Genomic DNA, 11,862 nt, shown 5'->3' on the forward strand with positions numbered 1-11,862 from the left:
ATAATAAGTTTAATCAAAATAAGGTAAAAGCATTAATGCGATAAAAATAGGGTTTGTTGCAGTTATGATTATTTTGATTAAGAATGAAAGAGACATCTTTGGAAATATAAGCAAAGTCAGAACATCTGGAATCTGAATTACTTCTCCGTGCACAGCACTTTTAATAGAAGCTCTGGTTCTGTCAGTTCCTAAAACTCTTTGTGCACATGCCTGCAACTGAAATGGGCACTGACGGTGATACCCAAAGTAGCTGCTAGCTGCAAATCAGGCTACTTAGGCATCTTCATTGTGTGACACAAAGCAGCTGGACATAGAAGTCTTATTTTCTATGGGCATGAGTTCTGTTAATTGGGTTCTTGGATTGCTAACCTCTTAATAACTAAGCAGGTCATAAAGACACTGTGTAGATTTGGTGACTGGGTCAGACTGTCAAAAACACCTAGCAGTTAAATCACCCGTTGTAATTCTTAGATACAAACATAATCATAGACAAGTACATTGAGATTAGACTGAGGCAAGGACATTTTAGGCCATGGAGTAATTCCAGAATGGAAATTTAACCAGAATCTCTGAAGTTAAAGCCATGCACTTGACATAGAATTTGCCTTGTTTAGGGATAGTGAGAAAAGTATACATATAAGGAGTGACATATTTTAGGATAGTCCAGTAGTCGGAAGGATGGGAATGGTCACAAGTTCCACTAGTTTGGAAAAGGAATGGAGTCACAGTCATTTTATTATGAGTTATTATCACCAAGTGTATCATCACTTTCACCTTTTCATCATTATATCATATCTTTGAAACAAAGCTGAGCAAATATGTGAAATAATTTTAATGCACAAAGAGATGACAGCATCTCCTCAGTTTGGACAGAGATTAAAAAAAGGGAGATATGATAGAGGTCTATAAAAATATGAAATATGTGGAGAAATTGAATAGAGAAGCACTATTTACTGTTTTTCTTAGTACGAGAATCAGGGAGTACCCAATTTATTCACCAGGCAGAAAGTTTAAAACAAACAAAGGAAGTCATTTTTCACACATAATTAAAACTCATGCACAATTAAATTGTGGAACTCATTATCATAGGATGTTGTAAAGGTCAAAAGTCCAAAAGGTTCAAAAAGGCATAAAAGGGCATTCTCATGGAGAATAGATCTATCAGAGACTACCTAATGTAATATTCTAGATGAGACCTAAAGTGCAGGAAAGCTTATAAGCTGTTGTCATAAACTTATTCCAGGGAAATGAGCAGGTTAAGCATACTCTATTTCCATGAAATTTATAATAAGTGTCTACTACTGGTCATTGCAAGGCACAAAATAAAAGGCACAATGGACAATTGACCTGATTCAATGTGGCAGTTCTTATGTTCTTTTCTGCTAGGTATTTATTTGAATGAAAAGTAAATACTGAGTGTTTGCCATTTTGACTTGGTAGAACCTTAAAAATAAATTGGATAAAAGGCAATACAGGGTGCACAGTTATAGTCATATGCTCCCTAGAGCACCATGATTAGAAGGCTGAAGAGTTCCAGTTTTTCTTTTGGTTAGATTTCCTTTTTGCTTAAGAATAAATGAGGGGAAAACTATGTTTCTTTTGTATTCCTGAAAAGCAGCCTGCATAAGGCACATTTTTAATAACCTATTTTTCTGCCTAATTCCACATAATCAGCCTCTGAGCATGTAGTATGATTTGACAAGTTATCTTTATCACTGTGAATTGTATCATCCAAATAATTTTCTTGAAAATCAAGTTTTCCTCAAAGATCCTGATGACATTTATGAAATACTGAGGCATGTGGGAGAGAGCCAAAAAACTGAAGAGACAGACTTAGCCACATATTGTTACTACTGAAGAGAGTGTTTGAATATATTTATAATTACATGTTTAAGAAAGACAGTATAAGTGAACTTAGAGCACATCATCTTAAAATATGGCTGGAGACTATAATAATGTGTCCTAGTAAGGAAGTTTCCAGCTCTTACCATGTTTACAGAAAGAAGTGCCATGTTTTAACATTAGGCAGAAAAGTAAGTTTCCATAGGTAATGACCATAGCAATGAGTAACAAGATGCACTTTGGTAGCCAACACATGTGGTAGTTCTATTAGCTCAGTGTTTTCGAATAAGAATCCCCAAAGATCAGCTGCACACGGGAGCTGCTTAATTTCGTGTCAGCTACATGTACTTTTTTCCAACTCAGCAAACTGTGCAAATAATTTGGCTAGATTTTAGATGGTTCCTGGCAATTTAAAATGCTTGGAAGAACATAAACTAAGTAGCTTTTTAGTTTGTTTTGCCATCAATGTATTTGAAAAATTAAAGAAAAAAAAAAGTAAAGAGGAAAAGTAGCAAAGAATCAAATACATCAAAATAAAATCATCTTCAGTGTGGTAACAAATAATCAATTATGATGAATAAGATTATTTCCAAGTTTAGAGGACTTGGATGACTATCACAGTGTTCGGAGATCCCCTTTTGATTCTAACAGACTTAAGACATTCTGTCTTGATCTTTCATGATTAATTTGGATTATTCTATTCCCAGACTACACTACTGTGTAAATTCTTGCAAACTTGGTAGAATTTGCTTTGGTTAATAATTAGAGATATCAAAAGAAAACCAAAGCTTTTTGCTGCCATGTCTCCAGCAGATAGTCTTCCTGGAAGGATACTAGCTATTTGTTTGGACCATCGTAGTTATTAGTTTCAGAAGTAGGTCTGAGTACACACCATATTTTAATTTGATGCCATGATGTGATGAAAGCACAGCTAAAGTAGATGGGAAATAGCTGTACAGAATTCAATGCAACCAAAAGCACAACTGGTTCAACCAGCATTAAACATGGGCATGCCCCAAATTAGTTTGTACAAGCTTATAAAATACAGATGTTTGTAACAGATCACATACCCCCAAGGCTGTTTTGATGCACATTTTGTACAGGAATGTGTGGAGTATATTGAATCCTTCTCATTTATTTATTACTTTCCCAAAGCTAGGCTCAGTCGAGCCCTTCTTATTTTCTTCTTCCTTTCCCCTCCCTCAAGAATACCACTAGAAAATCAGATTTGTTTGAAGGCACTGTGCCCTCCAGTAACTCAAAAGGCTTTCCCAATCTATCAGCTCCATTACTTCTGCCTTGATTGCTGCATTTGATTGGTACCATTGATGAGTGATTTTTATAATAGTAACTCACCTTTTCTGTTCCTACCTGTGTCTCTTGCTCCCGGGCATCTTTTCTGCTTTCATTTCTTTTCCCTTCTACATCATGCCTTTAACATATACAGTACAGCAATCTCTTCAGCAAACAACAGGACTCTATAAAAATCTATAAAAATGTACTTTTTGGTTACAGAAAATTAATAGAAAATAATAGCTTCTATGATCACAGAAATAGGAAGCATTTTCAACAACTAACAGGGCTTAATAAAACTGCTGATCTTATAGATCAGCAACTTGATATAACTTCGAAGTTGGATATAACTTCAAAGTTGGCTCTGCTTTCAGCAAGGGGTTAGACCAGATGACATCCAGAGGTCCCATCCAATCTAAGTTGTTCTGTTTCTATGCCCTGCAAAGAGATTCTGGTTACTAATATTTGTCAGAACTCCCAAATGACAGACCCATTTATAATAACCACTAATTTGTATGTTTTTCCAGTCATCATCTTGAAGGAAGATACCCCAGGCTTCAATGAGCATTTCCCTTTCTGTAACCACCTAAATAAACACATGGAAAAGAGGAAAGTGAAGAGGGAGCTGCAGAGGAAGTTCCTGTCAGAGTTACAGAAATGATAATGAAGATCGCAAAAATATGCAAGGACAAAAATGATGCAGTCTCCGTGTTTCATTGCAAGAATCTCCTTGGCAGATTTTCCACTTCTTCCATGAAAGCTCTGTGCAAACAGGGATTCCAATAAACATAAATATATACTGGTCAGGATTTTTTAAGGACTGGGTCTTACATCCACTGAAAGTCAGGAGGGAAAATAAAATAAAAAACTAAGTTACAAAAGTTGCTTCTAGTGGAACCTCTCAAGAACAGTAGAAAAGTTTGAGAAGGAAGTGGGCAGACTGAAACTAGAGGAATATACATTTGCATGAAGCAAATTATAACCTGTCAAAGCATAATGCAGGTGTCCTTAGGCCAGCTTAAGGAGGACAGAAACCTCCTATCAAGCAGAAGGGAAAAATCGTGCTTGATCTTGATTTTCAATATGAATACGGACTCTGAAAGAAGGGCCTCACTATCTTTCTGACTTTTTCAATCTGGAAGTGTGAAGGCTCTAGGGCTTCTCAAGCAGCAAGGACTAAAGTGCATTGTTTGTAAATACCCAAAACAGTACGGGGTGGAAAAGCCTTTTTCTGGGCAACAAATGTAAAAATATTCAAAACATAAGAGCTGGTACTAATGGGAGTCCTAAAACAGAGAGGGGAAATGAATACTTCTATACTCCTGTGATTTAGTAACATTCCCAGACAACTGAGTTAGTGACTTTCCCAGGTAGCAAAGTCAACCAGTATGGAGTTGACTGTCTAAGCTGTCTAAAACATGGTGTCTCCATGCAAATGACTTGGAAAGAAAAGTCTCCGGAGTGTTTTCACTTCTGAACTGTACCTGGAAATTATTTGGAAGAACATCAATCATCAAGCCAAGGAGTCTTCCATCAGTTCACTAACACAAAAACATTCACTGGCAGTGCTTCACTTTCTAGTATAGATTCAGCCATATGTTGCCTTTTTTTAATACACTACTATGTAGATGCTACTTCCAACATAATAATCTTTAGTATTCAGTAGATGAAAACAGGCATTTTTAGACAGGATTAAATTTAACCCAATTTGTGCATTTAGTGTAAGATTAGAAAAATCACAGTCTATTTCTGATTATGGATTACAAGTTCAGATGCAAAGGTCTGCAATGTTTATGTCTATATATGCGCAGAAGAATTCCACACAAAGGAGAAACTATCAATGTGTAGTGAGCAATCCTTGGCTACAAAGGAGAATGACTGTTCTTTTATACTGGATTTTTAAAACAGGCAGAAATGAGTCAAGGATAAGAAGCTGGAAAGCAAGTCTTGTTAGGGTGACCATTCATTGTATTGATTTCAGACTATTCCTGCTGTCTAAAAATATCATTTTGAATTGCACTCATGTTTTCCCTAACCTCTTCCAGTCAGCTGTCCTCTGCAAACATCCTATTGTTCTCCAATGCCACATATGGGCCACACATGAAAATTTAGAATGGCAGTAGCCCCAGGGGAGACTGGCTTCATCTCACTGATGTCTCCTTGGGAGCCAGCTACCAACAACATCTTTCTGACTACAGGTCTCCACACAGTTTTGTAGCCACCTCACAGTCGACCATACTTCCTAACTTGTTCATGACAGTTCCATGTGGGGCAGACCTAAAGGCTAAAAGTCAAGTTGTATTAAAAATGATACTTTGTACATTAGACTACTTGTTCTGTCAAGGGAGGATATTAAATTAGTTTGAGAAGACATTTTATTGACAAGTAAAGTTCTGCATTTTTTGTCTGTTCAGTTTTCTCAGTAAATGGGTCCCATTCAAAACTATTTTTTCTTCTATGTTTAATTTCTTTATCTTTTGCCAGTTCTCAGGGATTCAGTTACCATCTGTGAGTTCCCTGAGATCACAATGATTCAGAAATTTCTTCATCTAGTTTTCACCTAGTACCTTAAGTAAACTCTATAGTCTCATGTCATGCTTCACTTATTTATCTAAGCATTCACTTACTGACCCTTCTCCTTTCATGTCCCATATTCTTATTAACATTAATAAGAAGAATTGTGATAAACCATTTCATTTTAGTCAAACATTATATTAATCTGAGTTTTCTTTTATTGTATCTTGAAAATTTTGTTTGAAACTTCACCTTTATATTTTTACACCTGCACACTTATGCCTCATGCTTATACCCTTTTTAGAGGACAGAGATATGCCTGTTCCTGCTTTCAGTGGGATTTCTTCAATTTTCCAGTCACTGAAGAGTACTTTTTATTCCTTTTATCTTACTATGTTTCTACTTTTCCTCTGCATCAGAATAATGTTAAGAATATCTTCAAAGCACAGAAAAAACTTCTTATATTTAGAGTTAAATTTGACATCCCTTAAATATATCATTCAAAGTATTTTAAGCTGCACATTGAAATTGAAAAGAAATATGAAGGTTTTATTGTTTAAAGATGTTCTCCGAGACACTCATAATACATTTCACTTGGATGATAACATTAATACTTTATGTGGACTGTGTAAACACAGAAGTCTTAAAGTACCCCATGAAGAAAATCTTGTTTACTATCTTCATGCTTTCAAGAAGTTTATATAACTTAAAGCATTGTTTCTGTGAAGAAATAGACGGGAAACAAAAAAGGCAACATAAAATTTAAAACAAACAAACAAGCAAACATAAAATAAGATATGGTATGTGACCACCAAAGTCTAGGCAGAAAATCTGCAGAAGGAAAAGTAACTATGGAGTTTCCTGAGTAATTCATATGACAACAATGAAAATACAGCTACAAGCATAGTGTATATTCAGCATCCTTATAGAATGGAAAAATACCTTTCTTCTTCCCCCAGATGTACTTCTACTTTATCTTTAATTTTATTGAGGGAAATGATTAAACAAGAAGACTCCTTTCAATAAATAAATAAATAAATAATTGTCTAAAAGAATTTGCAAGCATGACTTTAAACAGGAAGTTAGGATCCCAGAAAACGAGTGAAAAAAATATGTGTAGATAAATAGCAGAAAAGGGGAAAATACAAATATTTGAAGTCAGAGAATACAGTTTAAGTAATTAAATCAACATCCTATTGGAGGAAAAATGTGTTAAAAATGTAAATTTAAAACCATAGCAAGACAACAAAAAATCATTAATAAGTATACAGATAAGCATGATCATTGGAATATAGAACGCCCAATTTTTCAAAGCTTTTCAAGCAAAACTGCGCTAAAGAAAAGAAACCATTAAGAAAAAAAAAATTCTTCCAGGAGATTAATAACTGGTTGAAAAAAAAAGGGGGGGGGAGGGGAGGGGAGGGGAGGGGAGGGGAAGGCAAGGCAAGGCAAGGCAAGGCAAGGCAAAAAGAAAAGAAAAGAAAAGAAAAAAAAAGAAAAGAAAAAGAATCTACCCAGACCAACTGTTTTTAATTCCGTGTGGATTCTCTCTCATAATTAAATTCTAACATATTTGTCTATATAATTTCTCAGCTAGTTTTTGTGGTCCATTATTTAACAGAAGTTTTGGCTGAAGCAACAAATAAGGCATTGGGCCTTCTGCCTGCCTTTTTAAATACATCCCATTTGTATAAACATATGTATTTCATTTGTTTGATTGTAGTGGTTTTATCTGCCTTGCCTTATTTTTTTTTTTTTAACTTTATTTTTTTTTCCTTTTCATTCGTATCTTTTTCTCCAAAAGCTTCGTTTGATTTTTCAGGAATGAAAAAACATACCAGGTTGTCAACCAAAGGAAACATAATGACTTAATAGTTCTTATGGATGGAATTGCAGTCAAGAAGAATTTTATAGCAGGATAATTATAAATCTCGGAGTGGAGGATTTTGTCTTTTATGTGTAGAGTAATTTAGCTCATTGGAGCCCAGGCCGATTACTGGAACTGGCCAAGCCCACAAAACAACTAATTGAATGTTTCAGTCAAATCCTGCTATCCTGAAATCCCCCGTCCCCAGCCAGCCACTGCCAGACTCAGAAAGCAGCTCAGCCTCACCAGTGTCTCACCTTCTCCTTTGAAGTTACCCAAACATTTATTATGCTGCTTCATAAAAGCCAACATGAAGTTGATCTGGTGTCTGATTTCAGCCCTGTCTTCACCATCCATGCATGGGCATACCAGGAATAACTTTTTGGCACAAAACAGCCTCACTGGCAGCGTGACTGAGTCTCGGCATCCTTGTGCCTGGCCCAGCCACCTCCAAACACCTCAGGTGTCTCTGGGAGCACACCAGCCTTTTGGGGTTCCCCACTCTGCCCCAGGAGAGAGGAAGAACATACACATACACCCCTTGACCACATGCACAGTCAGTATGAATTGTCCTGGACTAGGTTGTCTGCTGTCTAAGTCCTGCTGGAGCCAGGCCTGCCCCTCACAAGCTCCATCCGACAGCAGGTCCTATCTGCCAGAGCACCGCAGCAGCATCTGTCACAGCCCAGCCACTAGGCAAAACAGCTAGGAATCAGGAAGGAATTTCAACTCTCTCCTAGGCTTGAAGACACCCAAATTCCCAGCCAAAACACTAAAACACAAGACTGGAGTGCTGCCCCTCTTGTTTAACTCTGTGAAGTACAGGAGCACAACACCGTGATTTAACTGCGAGTACTGCAGTCACCTCTTATTTCAAAGCCAGCTTCTGCAGGCAATGAGCATTCAAACACCTGTAAGCTTCACTGGGAGAGGGGGTAGGATGCCTGTTTTCTAACTCTTCAGTCTAGACCAGGAACCAAATGCTCTCATCAATGTTTTGGATGAACAGTTTCACAATTAGCTTACTTTATGGGAGAAGGCAATTACTTTCATCTTGGTATATATTAAGAGAAAATCTTCACGTGGCTAACTTCAGATATGGCTGACAGGATGGTTTTACTCCTCTCATCAACACTAGCACGATGCCTCCAGGGCAGAACCCAGGGCCATTCAATTCCCTCTCAGCTCACTCCCAACAGGTATTTACTGGCTCAGGAAATCCAGGTACCTCACCCAGGGCTTTGAAGTCAGCTCTGGAAGCCAATGGTTATACCGAACGTGGCTTAATTCCCTTCCACCCACTCTTCCAAACTAAAACCAACCTCTGGTTTCCTTTAGTTGTAGCACCTTATTCATTAATTATGGACTGAAGCTTATACATGTGCTCAAAGGTTCGTTCTTACTCCAAAGAATTAGGAAATACTTTGTAATAGATTTGCATCCTCCTCTATTTTATCAGTTAGAAAACCAGTGTAACAGCTTCATTCAGAAAAGCAAGTATCTCTTCAGATCTGGAATTTACCTTCTTCTTACAGAACAGACACTTGCTGAACTGAGGAACCCAGAAACTACGCATGCGATATTCCTTCAACTATAATTCGGGGAACACTGTCAGTTCTGTTGTTGCTGAATAGCTTTTAGAACATACTTTTCCTCTCCAAATTCTGTGCTAACTTCTAGTAAGGAAGACTATGCTCCATCATAAACATTGCATTGTTTCCCCCTTATCAGAATTATATTTAAAGGGCACAAAATATGATTAGCCCTTGGAATGGTAAGGTACTGTCTTTCAGCCAACCTGACTTCACACACCTCTACTCGAATGGTCTCTTGTGTTGTTAGCTTTCAAATGAGAAAGATCACAAACATGATCATGCATATTATCACTGAATATAACTTCTTTAGAATCAAATGACTATTTCCAAAGTACTCAGAAATGTCTGCACTTTAATGAGGTGGACGTGTTTTCTCTTATGAACGAAAAGAACACTTGGATGAAGCACAAACACAAGACACCATCTTTGACTTCTGCGCATGACTGAACTTCAAACTTCTTAAAGAGCTTGAGGAATGAGTTTCATGATGGAATATATCATTCTCTATGAGTATTCACAGCAAGGTGAACTTTTAGTAAAGTTGAAGCTGAGCTATTTATTCACTACCTTGAGCACAGCATAGAGTAGACAGAGAGATGTGGTCCAGCTCTACAGCTAAAAATAGAATTTGTAGGTAACATGTACATGTACTCATAGTACCAAAGTCTGTGGGATGATAGGTATATTTTCTCTGAGCATAATTTTATACAGAATATCATGTTTCGATCACGAAGGAATTTCTCCCACAACCAGATAGGTCATGACCACTGGGAGTATGAGAAAGAACTTGGTTCTCTCCCTATTGCATGGAAAATTGTTCACTAGAAAGTTGTTCCTGGCTTTATCTAGGAATGTCATCAAACAAATTTGTGGCTTCTTCAGAGACGTAAATCACTGATGACATTTTTGTTTATCCATCCCATTTTTTTCACTGTGACTGTTGGCTTGTAACAGTAAGGCAGATAGAGACAGCCAAAAAGACAGCATTAAAATATGGTACTAACAGCTGCCTTGGGATGTTTCCCTTTGTCTTAGAAATGTTACGTTAAAGGAAATTCACTCCTTTAGCTTTCAAATGACTTGTTAAAGGACAATGCCAGTAATTTATGGACTAAATTCTACACACATACACACACACGCACAAAGAATAAAAACTGATGCCACAAGGCAGCAGCCAATGCACTTCCAGACTGTTGCTTCTAACCTTTTTGATTCTTAGTTGTATCACACAGGCTGTTAGTTTTCTTTAAAACTTTTTCTTTAAAAACTAGTGGGTCATAGGTGGTTGAAGGTGGACGCATTCCTAAAACTAATTGATTCGTCTGTATTCTTCAATTCAACACTTGTTTCAGAAACCCTACCCAGAGCCCACTGAATTTCTTCTATCTGTCTGATGAACTTGAAGATGTTTTCTTTACCAATGAGATCATGTTTCTCAGCACTAAATGATTTGGTTCACCAGGAATCATAGCGACTGTTCTTTCCTCATAAAAGTTTGACTAACTTTGTCTTGGTAGCAATTTCTAAACAAAATATGAAGCAAACAGTAAATGTTTACATTAATGGTTAACATATGAGATCTGCACCTCACATTCCAGGTCACAATTATTATATCTGTAACAGCTGGAAGCATTTGGATATGTTCCTTTCGGTTCCAGCATTATTATTATTATTTATTTCTGTTACTTCTCTGAGTAACCTTTATATTGCCTAAAAGTTTAGGGTTTGTGTTTTTTTGTTTGTTTTTCCTTCAGAAAAGAGTCTGGGACTTAGCTGCACTATCTAAATTGATATTTTCAAAGAAAAAGTCTTTTTGTACAAAATATTATGTCCCAGCAGTACCTGCAATTAAACATTTTCACATAAAGAAAGGCCTATCCATGGGAAGAAAATAATTTGCTTGTGATGAGCCCATGATAATTTTGTCCCAGCACAGAAGTTTATACGTTTGATAAAGTTGTTGTTAAACACTGCTTCCTGTGTACAGCTTTGGGCAATATTTATTCCATTATTTACAACGTCACAAATGAGTAAAGCACTTATACATGACTAGTTTGAAGTCTGAAAACACTTCAAGGTCTAACAGCCCCAAGGACTTTACTAATCTGCTTGCATGTACATGTGTGCTTCAACAATTCAGTGATGCAACGGACAAGCAATAAAGAAAACAAGAAAAGGACGCAATTTCTGAGGGCTCACCTATCTGATAGCTCAACTACTACATCCTACCTTTAATGCAACCTTTTCAGTTTTCCTCCATAGTCATTGCACATGAAGTTTTTATCAATGGATATATTATTTTAAATTTATTAAGGTTTTTCATTCATTTGTCATTGTTAGTGCAAATTTCCCTTTTCTCTGCTTGTAAATCAATAGCTACCAGACTCCAGCAATTCAAATCCAGCTCTTTTCTGTGGTTTTCTTTTATTAATACTTTTAAATATGCTGCAGAAATTTTCAAGTCCTTAATTTCCTTAAAACAACAACAACAACAAAAACAAACCCACATAGTTATTTACTTCCTTTTATATTATTTCGCAGTTTAACATGATTGTATGTCATTTAAAATCCCAACCTGGCTAGGACTGTTTTTACACATATATTTACATTTCTTGATTATGTTTACAGCAGTGACTTATATGTCGTGCTTATTTTCCATTTGAAAAAGGAATTATAAAGAATATGTATACTCTGACGGACAAAATTTAACCTAGATACTTGAACATTTGATAAAAACAAAGCTTTTACTTT

The sequence above is a fragment of the Anser anser genome (genome assembly GCF_964211835.1).
Source record: "Anser anser genome assembly, chromosome: 3".
Lineage (NCBI taxonomy): Eukaryota > Metazoa > Chordata > Aves > Anseriformes > Anatidae > Anser > Anser anser.